General features: G+C 39.8%; 1 pseudogene; it reads left to right on the top strand.

The window, feature by feature from the left end:
• Positions 1 to 22,938, top strand: part of LOC131967728 (antigen WC1.1-like) — a 291,010-nt pseudogene that overhangs the window by 190,295 nt on the left and 77,777 nt on the right.

Genomic DNA, 22,938 nt, shown 5'->3' with positions numbered 1-22,938 from the left:
GTGTGGCATCCATGTTTTAAGCGGTAATGCTTAAGCAAGTAGCCTCTTTTTTTTTTTTTTAGCAGAAAATGTGCAGTACTGACAAGTCCACTGCATTAGATGTGACTGCTCTGGTAGACCTGAAAATACATGATCATTTCAGCATTAAAAGCTAAAAAAAGTTCAATCTTTTTCTAAGAAGTCGCAAATTAAAATGCACAATTATTATTTTAATCACAAATTAAAATCTGTAATGAATTGTTTTGACATTCACGTACTAAAATGTGCAATAAAGTATTTTTAAATGTATGTCATTAATTATTTTTTAACAGTCAGTGCTCGATGAATAAATATTTTTAACAGTTACAAACTACAATGTACAATGATTTATTATAAACATTCAAAAATCGGTATTAATGCACTTGATCCATTTAATAACAGAGTTGTTTTTTAATCATAATCCAACTGTAGTGAATTTAATGTATGTCTGTTACCCCAAACCATGAAACAAAGACAAATATTGAATGATTGTTTGTGTATTATGTGTATTAGGCATACAGTGAGTACCTTTAATAGCTGAGAGTGGGATATGTTTGGACAGTTGACCATCTGCTTCAGCCTGAATGGAAAACTGTGAAAAAGAACACAGAATTACAGCAACAATTTCAGAATATAGACACATAAATCAACACACCAGGTTATTATATCATTGAGTGTAATCCCTGCACTGTTGTTCACTGTATTCTTATATTTAGTTTTAAATTCAGTGATTAACTGTATCTAGGCATGGGACCTATCCGATCCAATGTCATTATCAGGTCCAGAATTGATCCAAATAATAGATCAGATTTCTAAGTCATGATACCAATTTACCTGGGGGTCTGGGGCCAGCTCCCCCGGATACATTTTTTGCCCTAAAAGCCTAAATTTGGTGCCTCTCACACCTTCTAATGCCACTATTCCATCTTAATCGTGGCATATTGTAATGAATTGTTGTAAAGGAGAATAAGGGTTCTTCTATGTTTTATTTAAGGCGTCATATTTTGACAGTCTTCTTGTAAATTCTGTGGTGCACTCATAAAACATCCACGTGCTCTTATTTTGAAAGCTACGTGTGTTTGCTTTTATTTTGAAGGCAGGTCTGACACGTTCTTACCGTAACACTTAAATACAAGCACCGTGAAAACAAGTGGAGGCTGACTGACCGCAATGTACTTTGTTCTCTTCCTGTAATGTTAGCTAGCATTAGCTCTAACAGGCAGTCTGGCCCATATACCGTCTATGGTGAAACCTCACTCAGAAACTCCAGTGATGCTAACAGAGTGCTAGCACTGTTACAGTTGTTATGACGTCTCAAGTGTTTGTCGTCTTGCCACTGTTGCGGGAGACTGTTCACTGTTAGAGTTTAAAAATAATAAAACAATCCCCTATTCTGAAGTAGCGGCAGGCATAATATAGCACTAAATTAATACAGCAGAAACTCCTGAACCTCAGCTCGCAGTGTTGATTGAGTTTGCTGTCTGCGGCTCCCATTGCGTTCTTTTAGACCTCGTCAAATGACGTTTATTACTTTTTCAATACTTTTTAATGACCTTATTTTTGGCTAATTTAATTTACTACCTTTTAAAACCCCGTGGCAACCATGGTATATAAGTTAATTTCCAAGTAAAACGCTTTACGTGATATTAAAATGGACTTCACTCCACAGAATGCTCCGTGCCTTTACTCTCCCACTAAAGACGAGGTTTGACTTTGAGTCCAAAGTCCCGTCATTTGTAAGGTTCTAAGACGAAGCTGCAATAACACCCGGGCAGCAAAATTAATTAACAACGTTAGCATTTTTAACGTGAGCTCTCTCGGCTCCAATACACACCCTTTGCTGAGCACACACACACACACACACACACACACACACACACACACATGGCATGATCTGGACGGATGTATCCGAGCCCACTGTGAATTTACAGCAGCTCCCCCTCCACTTTTTTTTTTCAAAACTTTATTTATTGAGTTTTTTCCCAAAAAGTAATACACGATGAACACAACAACGAACACACAGTCATAAAACCCCATCCCTCCCTCTCATAACCAACAGTAATCTCGGAGGAAAACAAATACTTGAGTTAATTAAAATAAAAATAAAATAAATGTATTAATTAATAAATAATAATAATAAATAAATTACATTAAATCATATTAATGAATAAATTAAATATTTAAAAAAAGAACAAAACAAAAAAATGGAGAGGAAATAAATAAACAATAAAACAATAATACACAATCATAATAATCATGAAAGTATACATAATTAAAATTAATTAATTAATTAAATAACAACAATAATAATAATGAAATAAAATTAAATGGACAGTTTAAGGCAGAGTTATAAAACGTGGTCACCATCCTATTTCTCTCTCCCAATTAAGTCATTACCATAGTACTCTAGCTGTGGTACCAGATTCAAGCCGTTCTGCAGGGGTAACAATGCCAGTGCTTAATTGTTCCCAGGCATTTGTATATTCATGTCATTCATAAAAATAAGGAAAGGCCTCCATATCTTATAAAAATCCTCAACTTTTCCTCCTACTATATAGGTCAATTTTTCTAGTGCCAAACTGCAAGACATCTCTTTAACCCACTGTCTAGAATCAGGTCTCTGAGTATCCTTCCAGGTCAAAGCAACTACACGCTTAGCTTGCAACAAACACAAATTGATTAGTTTGCGTTTCTTCGAATTTACTGGAAAATCTTCAGGGTATACGTATGTGTAATAAACACATTTTTGCTTCAATGGGAACAACACTATCTGTCAATTTAGAAATGAGTTCCAGCACCTCTTTCCAGAATACCTGAAGTTTTCGGCATTCCCACATACAATGATAGAGAGTACCAATTTCTTCAGTGCACTTACTACAAGTATCAGGGATCTCAAAGGTTAAAATGATGTAATTTAACTGGAGTAATGTAAGTCCTGAACAACCACTTATATTGCAATAATTTAAATCTGGTATTTATAGTTTGGGTTTGGGCATGAAGACATGCCTTCTCCCAGTCCTCTACAGAGATGTTTGCCTGAAGATCATTCTTCCATGCAGCTAAACATGAAATTGAGTTTTCTTTGGAGCCTGCTAATAGTATGTCATAAAACTTTGATAACTGTCCTTTGTCATATAAATGGTTAACTGTGACTTTTTCAAGAGTGGACAGTGTAGGTTCTAAGGTGGTTTTAATTTGGGAAAATATAAAGCTTCTAATTTGCAAGTACTTAAAAAAATGGTTTCTGGGAAGTCCATGTTTATCTATTAATTGTTGGAATGACATTAGAGTCCCTTCAATATATAAATCTTTTATTTTGCTTAGTCCTTTTTCTATCCAATGTTTGAATCCCATATCGCATCTCCCTGCTCTGAAGTTTTCATTTCCCCAAATAGGTGTGAAACCTGAGAGTTTAGGAGCTTCATTTAAAAATTTGTGGGCCTTTTACAACCTGATAATGTAATAAAATCCTGTTAATGTAATAACCCCGTTAATGTAATAAAAATCTGCACTTGAGTCCAGTGAAAATGTAATAAAACCTGATAATGTAATAACTTCTCAATAATGTAATAAAGTGCATTTCCCAATAATGTAATACACTTTTAACCAATAATGTAATAACCTCCATTAATGTTATACTTTATTACATTATCAGGTTAGCCTTCATTTCACAAGTCCTGATAATGTAATAACTTCCCGATAATGTAATAAAGTGCAGCAGACCACCCATTACTTGGGTTCAAGTGGTGATACTGTGTAGGCAACTCTAGCTCCAGAGCTCTAGCGCCACCAACAGGTCAAAGTTGAATGTTTATTCACTTTTGACCCGTTCATCCGTTTTTCACCAACAAGGTATCCATGACACACGAATGATTCAACAGCTTCTTGAAATCTAAAGGTGCTTGGCCGTGACAACCAATCAAACTTAATGGCTATGTCGCCTAACAGGAAGTTAGCCCATTTCTCAGCAACCCTTTAACCTATCTTAACCAAACTTGGTACATAGAGTCATGACGTCATCCTGGGAATACCTAAACAATTTGGTGAACTTTGACATCTAGGGGGCGGTGCAATATCGAAAATGTGTTTTAACTCCTATATCTTCACATAAGTGGATTGCAAACTTATTTTTCAATGTCTGGTGATATTGCCAGACCTCTCCAAATAGCTCCATAACTATTTTGCACATCAGAATTTGGCTGCCATTCTGATCTTTGAGCATCCTGGTGTTAAACTTGAACTCTTATTGACATTAAACCGGCTTAGAACCTAGGAAAAAAACCTGGTCTCAACCAGCCTTGGTGCCATCCACTATACATGCCCCTTCATCATTGCTTGCAGCAATTATACGTTTTTGGAATGGATTATTTTGTATTTCAAACTATATGTAACTACTTGTGCCTAGTGCTTTCAGAACATTTTCACATAATCAACAGCAATATTAGGCTACATAGCACTGCTCAAACGTGCAGTAACACTTGACTTTTTACTAAGTACATAGGTTGGATACATTGTATTAGGGACCCTGTAAAATAAAGTGTTACCAACTGTGTTCTGAGCTCGTTAAATATCACTGGCAAATTGGAGTAGATTCCAAATGCAACAATTTTGTATTTGTTCAGTTAATTTCAACACACAACAAAAGCAACCTACCCAGAAAAGCAACGTCCTTTTAAAGCCACCATTTTAGAACTTCTTTATGGTTGATGTCTTCATCATGGTAATTTTGAACATGGATTTGAACTTTCTTTCGGCATCCATATACTGAACTGGTGTATAATCCATAAACCAATAGCAAATAGACAATGTATTATCATTATTGAATGTGAATATTATATGAAATAACTTCACTAACCAAAGCCTCATTTGCCCTCCATGTTTTAGTAGATAGACTAATTGAAGTAAATATAGAATATAAAATACATTTATAATAGAACAAGGGACTTTATACACTGGACAGCTATCGATGAGCCTTTGGTACCAGCATGTAGTTAGAAAAACTATGTAGGTAATGCAATACTTGTAATGTAATACTATATTTTTTATTATTCATATTAGTAGTAATAATATATTACTGGAGATGATTAAAGACAATAATAGTAGTAATAACAATAACAACTAGAAACAAGAGCGGATGCAATATACTGGCTAAAATGTTGCTATGTTGCTGAGCTCACTGAGCTAGCTGATTAATTTGAAACATATGCATCAAGGAAATATAAGGAGACCTTTGACCTTCATCATCAAATCAATTAATCTTTAAGTCCCTACAAACACTCATACCAAATTTGAATCACTTGCACCAATGCATTCTAGAGATACTGCACTCAAGGTTATCATGGCTGTCAGAGAGCCAAATGGTTTGAATTTGAAAAAGCTGTTTTACACATTTGTTCAACTTGGTCTGAAGATCATATGCTAAGTTTCATGGACAGAATATGTGGCTCCCTAGAGGTCAAAGGTCACCAGATGTTTTGGGTGTCCCCAGGATGACGTCATGAGTCATATGATGATGTCATGATGTCATATGTACCAAGTTTGGTTAAGATATGCTAAAGGGTTACTGAGAAATGGGCTTACTTCCTGTTTGGTGACCTCACCATCAAGTTTGATTGGCTGTCACAGCCAAGTGCCTTTGAATTTCAAGAATATGTTGAATGCATTTGTGTGTCAAGATTAGAGAAGATAAGACAAAATTTGTGATAAGAGAGGCCTTTTAAAGGTTTTTGATCAAATCAAAGATGGCGGAAAATCCAATATGGCCGAAAACCCCCATTGAGGATGCATTGAGCTCGGATTGGCCCTCTAAGGGTTCCAGTGATACCTCGTTGTTGTATATTATTGGGAAGTTATTACATTATCAGGTTTTATTACATTTTCACTGGACTCAAGTGCAGATTTTTTTTACATTAACGGGGTTATTACATTAACAGGATTTTATTACATTATCAGGTTCTACAGGCCTCATGCCAGATTGATATAGTATTTTTTAGAAACGGATTACGTGTCTGTTTTGCAAGTATTTTGGTTGGCGCTGTAGAGTAAATAATGTGGTGAGAGTTAAGCTAGTATCTCTTTATGAGGGTCTCTAGAGGGACTATGTAGCTATTTGTATGACAAAGTGTGATTAAATAATGTAACCCTGAGTGATCTATATGATGTTATATGTATAATCAATATGCTGCAGAGATTTAACTGAAAGGTGGAGAAGTACTGGAAGAGAGGAGAAGTAAAATAAGGCCTGGATAAGAATGTTAAGTTTGTGCCAGAAAAACACCTGTGATCTTTCACCAGAGATGTTCATTAGAGTGCTGGTAAGAATAAGAGAGAAGCAAGAATAAGAATAAGAAGCAAGATTACCCAGCTGGGCAAGAAGCAGCATTAACTAGGGCTAAATACAGTAGCATACTCTGAGTGAGAAATGAAAAATAGAAAAGGCTCTGTATATGACAAACAGAGATGAGTGAGAGATAAGAACATGGAAAAACTCTGTGGGAACTAACGGATCATTTTAAATCATAGTAGATAAAGCATAGAAAGGCCCTATGGGAACCGATGAGTGATTTTAAATCATAGTAAATAAAGCATAGAAAGGCCCTATGAGAACCAATGCGGGATTTTAAATCATGGTTATATTTTCAACCCCTAAACATATTGATGTCTCTCTGCCAGGGAATGAGGTAATGCCACCTGCACCTAGGGGGGGCGGATTTGGAGCAGCCCCTAGGAGGAGAAATCTAAAGAATTAACAAATTTTATTGGAGGAAAGGTCATAATAAATATTAATGATGGGATGGACAGATGTGTGTGATTTCTCTATAAAATCTCATGTAAGTGTCATTTCGAGTTAGAGAGCTTATGGACTGCACCTTGTGTGTATTATATTTGTTCTCTCCACTTTTTATCGATAATAAAGTGTGTCACAAGATCTTGGACTCCTGCTTGAAGATTTTTGAGACTTGTTAGAGAGTTTTTTTGGAGCTGTTTTCCAACTGGGCTTTTGATTAATTGTTAAAGATAAGAGAAGTAATTTTTTTCTAATTGGACTCCTTTAAAAACTAATTTATGAGCTATTTGACCTACAACTTGGACCAATAAATTACACGACATTTTGGCGAGCTAGCCAGGAGGGAAAAGAATCCGGGAGGCATCCGTCACCAGCGGCGTCATCTCATCCTGTCATCAGAACCACGGGCCCACTAAAAATCAAGGTAAGCAGAACGTTGTCTCTGCAAATTTGATCAAAGTGGTGTCTGAGTGACAGGTGAGGTCCGCCCAGGTGAGGAACTGCTTTCTAAACTGTGATTCTTCCCTCTTGAACCCAATCTAATTTGAATTAATTAACCCAAGTTAACCATTGCAGGAGATAACAGAGATTTTGTGACAAACCATGTTGTCTGTCTAAACTAACTGTGTGTGCTGTCTATTTTACGTTTGTCCAAATCTGTCTGCATGTCTCAGCAAAACCATGGCGCGGAGAGAGTGAATGCGTGTGATCAGATACTGTTCAATGTTTGCATTGTAATCTGGTTGCTGGCAACAGCCGCGTTTGACGGAGGTCTAATTTGGCAGGTGCTGACACAGTGATAGTTGAATAGATAAGAAGTAGTAAGTCATAAAAAAAGAGAGAGCTGTGTAAGTGAGTGATTGAAGTTCTTAATGTTGAGTCTTAATTAAAATGTAAATGTCTAAATTGTTGACTTAAGAACACCTTTTTTAAAGAAAAAAAAAAGGGTCTGACGGAGAGCACTAGATACTGTTGTTAATGTTAGGGAAGTGTATTTAATAACGTACTTGTGCTAAAAGAGGTTGAAAAGAATAGAGTGAGAAAGGGAAAGAATTTTGATAGAAGTATAAGGAGTCAAGGCAGGCAAGACTGTTGGTGTTTTATGTTATGAGGAATAAGAAAAGACGTCTCACTACCCAGCGGAGGTAGCTAAATGATTTGAGGAACAAATCATTTAAGGCATGCGACTGTCCAGCGGAGGCAGCTACCGTCAGAGTGTACGGTATTCCTAGGCGCCCCACTTCGTTTACAGTAGGGGCAGTATATAAGAAATGTATAATAGTGGCAGCAAGCCCAACTAAGTTGTTCTCCTTGCTCTTTTGTAGTTTAGTAATATGTATATAGACGCTGTTTGAGTGTATATAAACGCTGGTGTGAGTTAATAGCGAGCCTGCTGGAGCCGGCTGGCTGAGAGGGCGAGAGAGGAAAAAGAGAGAGCAGAGAGATAAGACACACACACACACACACACACAGGGGAGAGATAAAAACGGCACACACACACACATCCACATCCACCTTAACAACAGACTGCTTAAAATACGCACACACATTTGTATAAATCTGACTTTTTCGTTTGAAGGAGCAGAAAGGATTGAAAATTTACAGCCCATAACGCGTCAGTTGTTACGGAGCAAATAACCTTAGGAATTCTAACTATTCTGAGCTTCATAAATAGGTTCTTAGTGGAGCTATTTGGAGAATAGTTGAGAGTTGGAGTGAAAATTAAATGATAAATTGATTTAAATATAAAAATATACATATAAATAAATAGAAATAAATAGGTTCTTAGTGGAGCTATTTTGGAGAGTAGTTGAGAGTTGGAGTGAAAATTAAATGATAAATACATTTAAGTATAAATATATACATATAAATAAATAGAAATAAATAGGCTCTCAGTGGAGTTATTTGGAGAGTAGTTGAGAGTTGGAGTGAAAATTAAATGATAAATACATTTAAGTATAAATATATACATATAAATAAATAGAAATAAATAGGCTCTTAGTGGAGTTATTTGGAGAGTAGTTGAGAGTTGAAGTGAAAATTATATATAAATAAATTTAAATATAAATATATACATATAAATAAATAGAAATAAATAGGCTCTTAGTGGAGTTATTTGGAGAGTAGTTGAGAGTTGAAGTGAAAATTATATATAAATAAATTTAAATATAAATATATATATATAAATAAATAGAAATAAATAGGTTAAAGAAGGAAAAATACACAATAGTACAGTAAGAAGGTGTAAAATAACCCAAAATAGTGAAATAAGGAGGGGTAAGAGAATATATGGCCAAAGATCGAATGAGTAGTGAGAGTGAAGATGAAAATTAACCCCTGAACATATTACTACTGAGGGAGACATTGAAACCCATGGTATCAGAACTCATTTTTTGTTGGAACGGTCATAAATTGACGTATACGGCATAGAGCACTGGCGGACAGAACAGAAGATCTGTCAAAAGTTGTGACACCTCACTCGAATTCTTAATTTAACCCAAACCAAAAAGGAATTTCCTGCAGTGTCGTGGGAAGGAATAATACGTAGAATCTGGGCCCCACCCTAGCCACAATATTAGAGAGTTTGTGCCAAAATCCCCTAATTACAGGCACCCTCCCGTTGCGCCCGTGGCTGGGCATTCCTGACGATTTAACCATCGCAGGAGTATACAGGAAAGTTTGAATACATAGTGAAAACCCGAGCCAAGGACAGGACTGAGAATTTGCTTTACAACTCCCCCCAATGGTGGAAAAAAGTTGGGATAACTGTTAGCAAAATAATAGTTCTTATCAGAACCAGAGAAGAGGGACAGCCAGAACTTACTAGGCAGGATACGGGAGCTAAACAAGAGATCATGGGCGCTAAAATGATAAAAAGCAGAGGATTGTTAATGATGGGAAAATTCACAATTAACTGGAACACACAACCAAATGAAGAAGTATCTGGAGAAGAGGATAAAAAGAGCATGACCTCCAGTGACATTGTCCGAGATAAGGTGAGAAGATCTGGCAACAAGGCACACCACACTGAAGCTGAGCCTGACACAGTGTGCTCCAGTGATGACTCTTCTGACACAGAAAGCAGCAGCTCCGAGGGAAGAAGAAATAAAATAGATTATCAGGCACGTTTCTCCCGTACTAGCCACAACAGAAAAGAACCTGGCAGTGATCAGAAAATACGCCCATCAACCTCTTGGGACGAGACATTTTGTGCCCGCTGAAAGCGACAATCATCTGCACAGACAAAGGCCTGAAACTGGACTTCATAAAAGAAAAAACATCTGGAATGATGGTGATGCAGCGTGCTAAAGAAATCAGCAAACGACAACAGGTCCAGCCTACAGTGTATTGGCTCCAACTACAAAATCCATCACGCCTTGAAGAAAAATGGCTGAAGTGGAGGATGTTTGTTGAGAAACAGCTGCCTCCAGCACAGGAGCCACGATTGCCGTTGCACTGCACAATGATGTTTGATGACAAACAACAACATCAAGATTACAGAACCTGTTGGACAGACTTGCTGTGTCAAAAAGCTCCTGTGCACATAGCTTGTGAAAACATATACATTGGACCACAAGGAGCGGCGGCAGCCGTTAACCTGAATGTGTGTGGGCGTGACTTAAGAGACTGGTTTGCTGTGCCTAACTCTGCCCCACATGTTACACTCATGACAACCAAAGGCTATGAGTCACACGATCTGGGACCAATGGTGAAGGCAGCGCAGCAAATACAGGAATGGAAATTCACAACTGACACACATGTGCAGACATCCCTTAATGGACAGTTCATGAAGATATCTGTGCGCACCTATGAAGAAGTACAACCTGTTCAGGTGCTGCTCAGTGAAAGGCCGCCTACTCAAATGCCACTTTCAGAAAAACATAATGAACTGATAGGTAACATACCATCCGGGTTGTGGTCAAAACATAAAACAGATGTAGGATTAGTAAAATCTGCACAACCAGTAAAAATAAAAATAAAACAGGATGTTACCCTACCATACAGGAAACAATATCCTTTGAAACCACATCAAGTAACAGGGATAGAAACAACAATCAAGGGCCTGGTAGCAGCAGGTGTGTTAAAACCAACCAAAAGTCCCTGTAACACTCCTATCTTTCCTATAAAGAAACCAAGCTCAGATGACTACAGACTGGTGCATGATTTACGCGCCATCAATGCAGTAGTGGGTGCAGAGATACCTATAGTACCAGATCCACACACATTACTTTCAAATATCCCTCATGACGCCTGCTGGTACACAGTCATTGATCTATGCTCAGCATTTTTCAGTGTGCCATTACATCCCGCATCACAGTATCTGTTTGCATTCACATTCAAAGGACAACAATACACATACACACGCCTCCCACAGGGATATGTCGAGAGCCCATCGATTTTTAACAAAGTATTGTCAGATGATTTACAACACGTAAATGTCACTAGCATCGTTTTGCAGTATGTTGATGACTTGTTAGTTTGTAGCACATCTCAGGCGCAGTGTGGGCATGACTCAGTCCTGGTCCTGCAGGCTTTAGCAAAGGGGGGACACAAAGTAAGTAAAGACAAATTACAATTTTGTCAGCCACAAGTTGAATATCTGGGCAGGCAACTGTGTGGCAGCAAGCGTGCTATTGCACCCTCCCAGATCGAAGCAGTGACAAAAGCCCCTAAACCACAAACGGTGGGGCAAATGCTCTCCTTTCTGGGGATGGCGGGGTTCAGCCGCCCGTGGATCTGCGACTACGCTATTAAAACAGCCCCGTTAAGAGGTTTGATACGAGCCGCGGGTCAGATGGACGGCTCAGCTACGCTACAGTGGCACCCTGAGGCAGAGGGAGCTTTTGAAGCCCTCAAAGCAGACATGCGAACAGCGCCAGCACTAGGTAATCCTAACTATGCTAATGTGTTCCATTTATATGTTGCAGAAAAAGCAGGTTATGCGTGTGCGGTTCTGATGCAGGACACTCCCAGTGGTAAGCAACCATTAGCATATTATAGCACCAAGCTGGATAACATTGAAACAGGTCTTCCTCCATGTTATCAGGGATTGGCAGCGGCAGCTTTTGCCTTTCAGAAAGTGTCAAGCATCACAATGGGACACCCGACTATTTTGTATACATCACATCAATTACATGCACTAATCACAAGTCCCAGATTTGTTTTGACACAGGCTCGACGGACAGGCTATGAGGTAATCCTTGCTGCCCCAGAGCTTACAGTACAAAGATGCACCACAATCAATCCTGCCACCCGGATGGTGACTCCTGTAGACGGGACACCACATGACTGTCTCCAGACAACAAATGAGTTCATGAAACCACGTAAAGATCTAGATAATCAACCAATAACTGCTGAAATAACTCTGTTTGTGGATGGTTCCTGTTTTAGAGATGCAGCAGGAAACCACGCTGGTTACGCCATAATACAGTTGCAGTCTGACGGCTCTTTCTATGAGGTACAAGCCACTAAACTTAACCAGCCTTGTTCAGCGCAGCTCGCAGAAATCAAGGCTTTGACTGCAGCATGTCACTTGGCAGCAGGTAAGACCCTAAATGTATATACAGACTCACAATACGCCTATGGCGTGTGCCATGTTTATGGCGTCACGTGGAAGCAAAGAGGTTTTTTAAGGGCAGATGGCTCTCCAGTAACTCATGGGGAAGCTATTTCAGCTCTGCTAGAGGCCATACACCTCCCTAAAGCACTTGCTATTATCAAATGCCCGGCCCACCAAAAAACTGACTCCCTGATAGCCAAAGGCAACAATTTAGCAGATGAAGCAGCTAAACGTGTAGCTACGCCCACATGCATGGGACCACTTTTAATGGCAGAGAATCTGGAACCTATAACAAACATAACATCTCTTAAAGAAGCACAGGAAAGAGCCGGTCCGTGGTCACATCAAATATGGATCAAAAGAGGCGCAATTAAAATCCAAAATAATCCAGACCCACATAAAAATGGCCTCTGGCTCAGTGCGCAGGGTCAATTTGTCCTCCCACCGGCATTGGTATCGATTGCCATTCAGGAAGCGCATGGTCAAGACCATGTCGCTAGGGGGGAGATATTGAGATGACTGCAAGCAGTCTGGTGGTCACCAATGTTGGCACACAGAGTTGATAGATGGATAAATGCATGCACGGTATGTAACACGAATAATGTCAGGAGAGCGTTCACGACACCGTTAGCACATGTTCCGGTGCCTGAAGGGCCATTTCACCATCTACAAATGGATTACATAGATATGATAGACAGAAAGAATGGTTACAGGTACATTCTTGTGGTTGTGGACAGGTTTACCAAGTGGGTGGAAGCAGTTCCAACAAAAGGTCCAGATGCGAGGTCAGCAGCTAAGTTTCTGTGTAAAGAAGTTTTTCCACGGTTTGGAATACCAGATGTAATGAGCTCTGACAATGGTCCGCATTTTACAGCTAATGTGATGAAAATTGCCATGAAAATGCTAGGAATTAAGCAGAAATATGGCTGTGTGTATCACCCTCAGTCACAGGGACAAGTAGAACGAGCTAATGGAGTTTTGAAGAACAAAATCACAAAAATTATGGCTGACAGTGACCATAAACTAAGCTGGGTGGAGGCGTTGCCACTTGCTTTGATGAGCATGAGAACACAGTGTAACAGACTAACCCACCTAACACCGCATGAAGCACTAACAGGGAGACCGATGCCGGTCCCCTTTTACAGAGGACCCTATGAAGGGCCTCCGCTTGAACAATATAAACATCTAACGCAAATATACAAGGCTATCTTCCAACAGGTCAAAACTGTGATAGAGGCTAAGGCCACACAGTTCCCACCACTTCCCTCAACAGGCGTGGCTCCCAGGTGACCCTTCTGAGCAATGGATGTCTCGGATGCACGACCCGTCTCCTGCGCAGGGACCGAGCATGCTGCAGGTGCTGTTGGAACAACCCGCACCACCAAAACCAGGGCCAGGGAATCAACAGGTGAGACCATCCAAGTCTACTGCCAAAACTCCCCGGCACATGCAGCAGCCAGTGGCCCAGAAGTCTCTACAGCGCCAGTGGGAGGAGCAGATGATGATTGGAGAAGGATGGCCGGCGACTGAGGATATTGACGAATCCACCTCATCGGACGAGGAGGAGAAGGAGGCCAACTACGCCCTACTGCAGCCAGGGGGAGGAGCAGAGGCATTGGCAAAAATGACCATGGCGGCATTCTCCAGGTACCTGAAGGGCCGTACCCCTGAAGAGGTTGCCAACCTCCGGAAGGAAAGGGCCAGAATCAAGGCCCGGATCAACTGGGCAGCAAAGCGTGACCGCCTCGAAGCGGCTGCAGCACAGAAGAGAGTGTGGGCTAGCACCAGGAAGACGCTGGAGAGAGCATGGGCGGTTGAAAGAGAGGCAATGAAACAGGAGTGGGCCAGCGAGCGGGAGAGATTGCTGGCCAGATGGAGGCACGAGATGGAAATCCGGGTTGACAAACAAATCCTGGTGAGGCGCCTCCTACGTGAGCTGGAAATCTACAGACGCCACACTCGGGAACTCTCCCCTAATGCGCCATGTCGTGTGGCACTAACTCGGGCATTGGCTGATATGATCGCCGACGAAGACAACCTGCCCACTCACCGCAGCCCAGCACCCTCTCCTCGAAGCCCATCACCCTCATATTCACCCACCACTCCTATCCGCTTACCAAGCCCTGATGAGGGACCCGGGGTCCCTATCCTCTACATCTGAGACCTTCCCGGACCTGAGGAACGCTGAGAACCCCATCACCAGGCATCACATGTAACCTCTCCCTGGTGGTGGCACTCCACTGTGCGTCTGGCACATGGAGCAAAAGATCTTCATCTCAGCAGATTTAATTTCTTTTTACCATGGTATAATCATGTTTACTTTATATGACTCAAAATGTGTGATGTATTGTAGCTCCCTTTTGGAGATTTCATAGTAAAGGTTTAATTGTCACACTACATTTGATGAAGTTAGTCAAACACTGGTAAAGGTTTAATTGTCACATTACATTTATCTACTGTATCACCGCACTAAGATTTGTGTGAAAATATATACTGGACCAGTGTGCTGGAATTATATATCCTGTGTGACCTCATACATATACTACTGTAACGCTAAAACGCTTGGGAAACGAGTTTAAGGCTTGCACCTAGTCCTTGCGAGAGCTGGCAAAACTCCCACTTAAGCCGTAAAAATGGATCCTTGTCAATAGTGATAAAGTGAACCTAGTAGGGTGGCTACGGCCATCTTTAGACGGCGACATTACTGAGATGTGACTAATTAAGTCACATAGGGGGGATAATGTAGAGTAAATAATGTGGTGAGAGTTAAGCTAGTATCTCTTTATGAGGGTCTCTAGAGGGACTATGTAGCTATTTGTATGACAAAGTGTGATTAAATAATGTAACCCTGAGTGATCTATATGATGTTATATGTATAATCAATATGCTGCAGAGATTTAACTGAAAGGTGGAGAAGTACTGGAAGAGAGGAGAAGTAAAATAAGGCCTGGATAAGAATGTTAAGTTTGTGCCAGAAAAACACCTGTGATCTTTCACCAGAGATGTTCATTAGAGTGCTGGTAAGAATAAGAGAGAAGCAAGAATAAGAATAAGAAGCAAGGTTACCCAGCTGGGCAAGAAGCAGCATTAACTAGGGCTAAATACAGTAGCATACTCTGAGTGAGAAATGAAAAATAGAAAAGGCTCTGTATATGACAAACAGAGATGAGTGAGAGATAAGAACATGGAAAAACTCTGTGGGAACTAACGGATCATTTTAAATCATAGTAGATAAAGCATAGAAAGGCCCTATGGGAACCGATGAGTGATTTTAAATCATAGTAAATAAAGCATAGAAAGGCCCTATGAGAACCAATGCGGGATTTTAAATCATGGTAATATTTTCAACCCCTAAACATATTGATGTCTCTCTGCCAGGGAATGAGGTAATGCCACCTGCACCTAGGGGGGGCGGATTTGGAGCAGCCCCTAGGAGGAGAAATCTAAAGAATTAACAAATTTTATTGGAGGAAAGGTCATAATAAATATTAATGATGGGATGGACAGATGTGTGTGATTTCTCTATAAAATCTCATGTAAGTGTCATTTCGAGTTAGAGAGCTTATGGACTGCACCTTGTGTGTATTATATTTGTTCTCTCCACTTTTTATCGATAATAAAGTGTGTCACAAGATCTTGGACTCCTGCTTGAAGATTTTTGAGACTTGTTAGAGAGTTTTTTTGGAGCTGTTTTCCAACTGGGCTTTTGATTAATTGTTAAAGATAAGAGAAGTAATTTTTTTCTAATTGGACTCCTTTAAAAACTAATTTATGAGCTATTTGACCTACAACTTGGACCAATAAATTACACGACAGCGCAGAGTAAAGATACAGGTGCAGTGGCAGTTCTATTGTGTTATTCTCTATCTCTATCCAAGCTGGGACCTCCGTAGTGAGAAAGTAATACATGGCTGTACGGAGTTGGGCTGCCCAATAATAAAGTTTCACATGAGGCAGTCTCAGTCCCCCACGTTCGTATGGTAGGTGTAAAAGGGAGAGTCGCAGCCTCGGACGCTTATTATTCCATATAAAGCAGGTGAAGTTTTTCTTAAGTGTGGAGAAAAAAGAGGCGGGTAGAGGAAGTGGGATTGACTGAAAAAGATATAAAAATTTGGGCAGGATAGACATCTTAATAATATGAATACGTCCTATCATAGAAATAGGCACTGAACTCCATTTCTCCAGAGAATCTCCTATGTCTTTCAATAGAGGGTCATAATTGATAGATATAATATTTTCGATATCAGGGGCTATTTTAATTCCTAAATAAGTAAATCCTTCTGGGGCAGTAGCAAACTGTATAGCTCGGGGGGGATTCTCTTTCTTCTCTATGCAGTAATAGTAAGGCACTTTTGGTGTTGCTTACTTTATAGCCAGAAAACTGGCCAAATTCCTTCAGAAGCTGGCAAAGCGCCTTAATTGAGGTACCCAGATTTGTTAAAAACACAACATCATCCGCAAATAGAGACAAACGATGCTCTGTCCTACCTATAGTCATACCAGTGATTTCAGATGATTGACGGATAGACATGGCTAAGGGTTAATAGCAAATAAAAACAATAGAGGGGACATGGGACAGCCTTGTCGTGTAGATCTATAAAGATTAAAGGGCTTTGAAAATTGGCTATTCGTTTTAATTTCTGCTAATGGTTCAGTGTACAATAATTGAATCCATTTAAGACATGTTTCCCCTAAACCAAATCTTCTAAGTATATTAAATAGGTACTTCCATTCAGTCCTGTCAAACGCCTTTTCGGCATCTAATGACAGGACTGCATGATCCCTGGCATTTTTTTTTTTCATATAAAATATTTAACAGCCTGCGTGTGTTATGAAATGCTTGTCTGCCCTGTACAAACCCATTTTGATCATTGGCAATTAAATTTGGAATAATAATTTCTATCCGCCTGGCCAGTGCCTTGCATAGTATTTTGGTATCACATGACATTAAAGATATAGGACGATACGATGTTCTTTCCCAGGGGGATTTGCCTGGTTTTAACTAAAGGGAAATTACTGCAGATCTTAAGGATGGAGGTAGTATTCCTTTTTCAAATGATTCATTGAACATCTCAAGGAGATGAGGTAACAGTTTTCCGGAGAACTTCTTATATATTTCTATTGGTATGCCATCCGGCCCGGGAGCCTTTCCACTGCTCATGTTCTTTAACGCATCCGATAGTTCTACAATACTTACATTTTTTTAAAGATTTGTCTTGACCTCCTCAGTTAGCGTTGGAAATTGAAGCTGGTCCAAAAATTAATTCTCTTCTTGTGAGCTACCTGGATATTCAGATTTATATAGATCTTCATAATATTTTTAAAGGCAGTATTTATTTCAATTGGATCTACTAGTTCTTTCCCATCCTCTAATATAATGGAGTTGATAGCTCTATCTGTTTGTATCTTCTTGATTCTCCATGCTAACAACTTTCCAGCTTTTTCCCCCTGATCATAATAGGATTGTTTTAACCACATCAAATTTGAAGCTATTTTATTTGTAGTTAATTCATTGTATTTGACTTTCAATTGGAAAAGTTCCTGTTGTTTTTCTGGAGAATCACTGTAATAGAGCTTCTGTTCTAAATCCCTTACTTTTTGTTCAAGGGTGTTCACTTGTGCATAATGTGCCTTAGATTTGTATTTTGTATAACTTATTATCTGACCCCTTAAATACGCCTTGAAAGACTCCCATTTTATTGAAGCACTAGCTTGATTTGTGTTTAAAGAAAAGTATTCATCAATTTTCCCATCCAGAAACTTCACAAAATCAGGGTACTGGAGCCAGCTAGATTGAAAGCGAAATCTGGGAGGTGAGGAAATTATACTAGGCACTTGCAATAGTAAGGAGATGGGAGCATGGTCGGATAACAGTATGCTGTCATACCAGCATTTCTCAACCATTGATAGTAGACCATTAGAGATTAAGAAGTAGTCTATTCTGGAGTAAGTTTGGAATGTATTTGAGAAACATGAAGTCTTTTTTATTAGGATTGAGACATCTCCAAATATCGGTTAGATTTAAATCTTCCATGAATTTTTTAATAATCTTTCTTGTCTTCCTGATGACACTGAGCCAATTGATTCCCTTTTAAACTGTATTTTAGATATCAAGTCATGGATGGCAGTGAACTTCCTACAGCCCAACCAGGACAAAACAGAGGTTTTAGTCATCGGTCCTGAAGGCAAGAGAGAGAAACTTTTACCAAAACTATGAGATTTTAAAACTTCACAATGTGTAAAGAACCTGGGCGTCATTTTTGACTCTGAGCTCAATTTTATTCCACACATAAAAAATATAACAAAGATAGGTTTTTACCATCTTAAGAACATAGCCAGAGTCCGCCCGTTTCTCTCCCAGGCCAACACGGAGGTGCTGATGCTTTTATCTCTTGTCGTTTAGACTATTGTAATGCCCTGCTCTCTGGTCTTCCCAAAAACAGCATCCACAACCTACAATTATTACAAAACTCAGCCGCACGCGTGCTGACGAGGACCAGAGGGCGGGAGCACATTACACCGGTTTTAAAATCACTGCATTGGCTCCCCGTGTGTTTCAGGATTGATTTTAAAGTTCTTTTATTAGTTTTTAAATGTCTTAACGGTCTTGGGCCATCTTATCTATCTGATATGCTTTTATCATATCAACCCTCGCGGGTCCTGAGGTCCTCTGGCACCGGCCTTTTAATCATTCCAAGAGTTAAAACTAAAACCTACGGGGAGGATCATTCAGCCATTATGGCCCACGCCTATGGAACAGCCTGCCAGAGGACATCAGGACTCAGAGACTGTTGATGTTTTTAAAAGGAGGCTCAAGACCCACCTGTTTGGTCTAGCTTTTAACTGATTATTTTACTATTTATTTATTTATTTATTTATTTATTCCCGTTGTATTTTAGTTTTTATCTTTTATTTTCTATCCTGTTGTCTCTTAGTCTTTTAGTTTTTACCCTATCCTGTTGTCTTTTAGTCTTTTAGTTTTTATCTTGTCTTTTAGTCTTTTAGTTTTTATCCTGTCCTGTTGTCTTTTAGTCTTTTAGTTTAATTCCTGTTGTCTTTTAGTCTTTTAGTTTTTATCCTGTCCTGTTGTCTTTTAGTTTTTATCCTGTTGTCTTTTAGTCTTTTAGTCTTTTAGTTTAATTCTAGTCTTTTAGTTTTTATCCTGTCCTGTTGTCTTTTAGTCTTTTAGTTTAATTCCTGTTGTCTTTTAGTCTTTTAGTTTTTATCTTGTCCTGTTGTCTTTTAGTCTTTTAGTTTTTATCCTGTCCTGTTGTCTTTTAGTTTTTATCCTGTTGTCTTTTAGTCTTTTAGTTTTTATTCTGTCCTGTTGTCTTTTAGTCTTTTAGTCTTTTAGTCTTTTAGTCTTTAGCTTCAGTGTTTCCTCATGGGGGCCTCCTCACTGGGGGGTGTGTTGGGTCTGCCCGTGGGGATGTGGTCTTGGGGACTCCCTGGGCCCGGGGGGCTGGGCGGCTCTGCACCATGTGTGGAGTCCGCCTCGGTCTCCCCGGGTCCTGGTGGTCTCTGTGATGGCGTCCTCTATGGCCGTGGGCTCTGCCACCTCTCAGTGTGGAGGCTCCCACAGGTTGCTTTTTCCTCATCTGGATCCTCGGAGCCTTGCCATGTCTCTACACTGTCAATCAATATGTGCTGTGTGTGAGTCTGAGTGTGTTGGTGTGCGTTCATGACTAAATGCGTGTGTGCATGTTTGTGTATGTATACTTACAGATGTGTATGTGGGGGAGGGAGGGGTGGGTTTTGTCATTTTTATTGTTTGTTTTTTCTTATTTTTTGTAAAGCACTTTGTGTTGCATTTTTATGTATGAAAAGCGCTATATAAATAAAGTTTGATTTGATTTGATTTGATTTGTTTGTTGATGGGAAGTATCAATGCCAGTAGATCGATCCTGTGCTGGGTCCAGGACACAGTTGAAATCACCACCTATTATGTATTGGCCAGGGTAGGATGATAGAGAGAGAAAAAGGTTTTGGTAGAAGGAGGGATGGTCTCCATTAGGAGCATATACACTTATCAAGTTGATCTGGGTAGATATTATAGTACCATTAAGTATGACATATCTCCCAGAAGGATCTATATATTTGTTTTTTAACTGAAAGGGGATAGATTTATGAATTAATATCATGACCCCCCTGGCATGAGAAGTAAAGGAAGCTAAGTAAACTTGCCCTGGCCACCTTTTCTCAACTCTGCTAATATCGTTTTGTATCAAGTGAGTTTCCTGAAAAAAAATTATATTGGATTTCATTTGCTTAATCCTACGCAATACTCGTTTAAGTTTTACCAATTTATTCAACCCTCTTGTATTCCAGCTAGAGCTTTTTAAATCAGACCTGTTAATCATGGGGTTATGCAATAACTTAATTTACAGGATGAATTGAACACATAATAAACACATGTAATTTGTTCTGGTAATGTACCTACGGATGGTTTGACTGACATAATAAAAATGAAAAGTAAAAGTAGCACTCCAAGATCTTAACCCCTCCCAAGAACCCCTCCTGCACTTCCCCAAACGAAGCACACATAGGCAACCCAAATAGTAATAGACTCTGGTTATGTCTAACGTTAGATCCACACCATGAGGAGCTACGTGACACACATTCTGAAACATTGTTTTAGGCTAACTAACATTGAAATCAAGTAGACTGAGCTCGGTCTTCAGTAAGTCAAATGTTGGAAAAAAAAGAAACCCCCTCTCCTCTCTCGAAGAGTACCAAAGAAAATGTCTCTAGGGGAAGTTGTCATTCAAACCTGAGATTGTCACATCAATTGTATATTTTAAAGAAAACACACAACAAGATGGCCCTATAATTAACGAGAGGAAAAAAACGGAGGGGGGTATTTTGCGTATTATTCTCAGTTCATCGCTCTTGAACTATTAAACTTTTAGTCATATTTACCTGAGAAGGTGTAGAAGACAAGGAAGAAAAAAAAAAGTTCAGTATATATCCATTTCAGTTCTCAGATCGTGGAGAGGCTCGTGGAGAGGTTGAAAATCTTCTGCCTCCGAGACGGACTTGAAAACCACCAGGTGGGCTGGGTACAGCAGCCCGTAGCGGATATCCATAGCTCGAAAACGGGCCTTAACTCCGTCGAACTGTCGCTGACGCTGGCGGGTTTCAGCTGATAGGTACGGGAAGAAGCTGACTCGTTGATTCCCGTATCGCACTTCCTTCTGCTGTCTGGCTGCCCTCAGTGTCTTTTCACGGTCTTTATAGTTCAGAAACTTCATGACAATCGGTCTCGGTGCTGAGGACCGGCTTGAGTTAACTCTACCTACCCGATGAGCTCGTTCGATGACCGGGGTGGGGGCCAGATCATCACCCAGAGCTTTGGGAAGCCAGTTTTCCAAAAAGCTGCACATATCTGAGCCCTCGGTTTTTTCAGGGAGTCCAATTAGTCTCAGGTTGGAGCGTCTCCCTCGGTCCTCTTGATCTTGGATTTTATTCCTCAGTATCTCCACCGTCCCTTCTAGCTGCTGGACTTTTTGTTGGAGGCTGGTCACATCATCCTCTGCCTGTGAGATTCTCCCCTCCGTTTCCCCGATCCTCTTCGAATGCGACAATACATCTGTTTTAATCCCATTAATTGCCTCCAGCATATCGTTGGATTGTTTAGCGGATTCCTCCTTCAGTGAGCGAATCGCATCCAGTATGACGCTGTTGGACGGCACGTTGTCGTTAGCTTCGTCTTCGCCCTCGTTAGCATTCTTGCTAACCGTCTCCACAAGGATATTAGCCTTGTTATTTTGCGGCCTCTTAGCTGGTTGTTGTCCAGGTGGTTTAGAATTTTTCGGTGGCATAGTGACAAAATACACTTTTCCACATCCAAAACAGACAATATTGTCCGAGCCTCAGTAGAGTTTTAAGTATTTCTCAGGAAGTTAGCTACGAGCCAAGTTACTGCGACTTGTCAGCTGCGCTCCATAACTGGAAGTCCCCCTCCACTTTTATTCCAAGCACTCATTGAAAAAGCATTTCTAACGTCTCACTTCTCTTTGTAGACAAGTGTCTTCACGTCAAAATTCACCAAAAACAGAGAAGTCTACCATAAACTGGAGTCTACATTTGTACCAAAAATGGTGAAGTTACTGCCACGGTCAAATAGCATGCTTGCTAGCGGTTATATTAGAATTTGATTTTATTTACTTTACTTACTCCTCCCTGGCAAGTACACTGTACTACACTACAACAAGACCACGCAACGGTGAACCAAAGAGTTAAATATTTACTCACCAAATCAATGTGCAAACACAAGCAGTTGAAGGTGTTGAGAGAGCTCTCGTTGACCGTTCGGTTGACCGTTTTGTGTGGAAAGCACAAAGGAGATGAGACAGATCTGTGCATGTCTGAAAGAAAACTTATCATATTTAATTAAACTGGATGTTAGCATTTACAGTGAGTTTGAGACATTTTTAAACAGAGAATAGGTTTTTAATCAGAACATAATTATATATTACGATGTTTAAAAACAAATGTGGTTACAAGAGATCAAGATTCAATGTTAAGTTTTAATCCGATTCAGCTTTAATGACCAAGTACATGTTCTTCTTCT

This window comes from Centropristis striata, unplaced genomic scaffold (genome assembly GCF_030273125.1).
Source record: "Centropristis striata isolate RG_2023a ecotype Rhode Island unplaced genomic scaffold, C.striata_1.0 Scaffold_25, whole genome shotgun sequence".
Taxonomy (NCBI): domain Eukaryota; kingdom Metazoa; phylum Chordata; class Actinopteri; order Perciformes; family Serranidae; genus Centropristis; species Centropristis striata.
The sequence above is the reverse complement of the archived record's forward strand: the minus strand, read 5'-3'. Positions and strand labels throughout refer to the sequence as shown.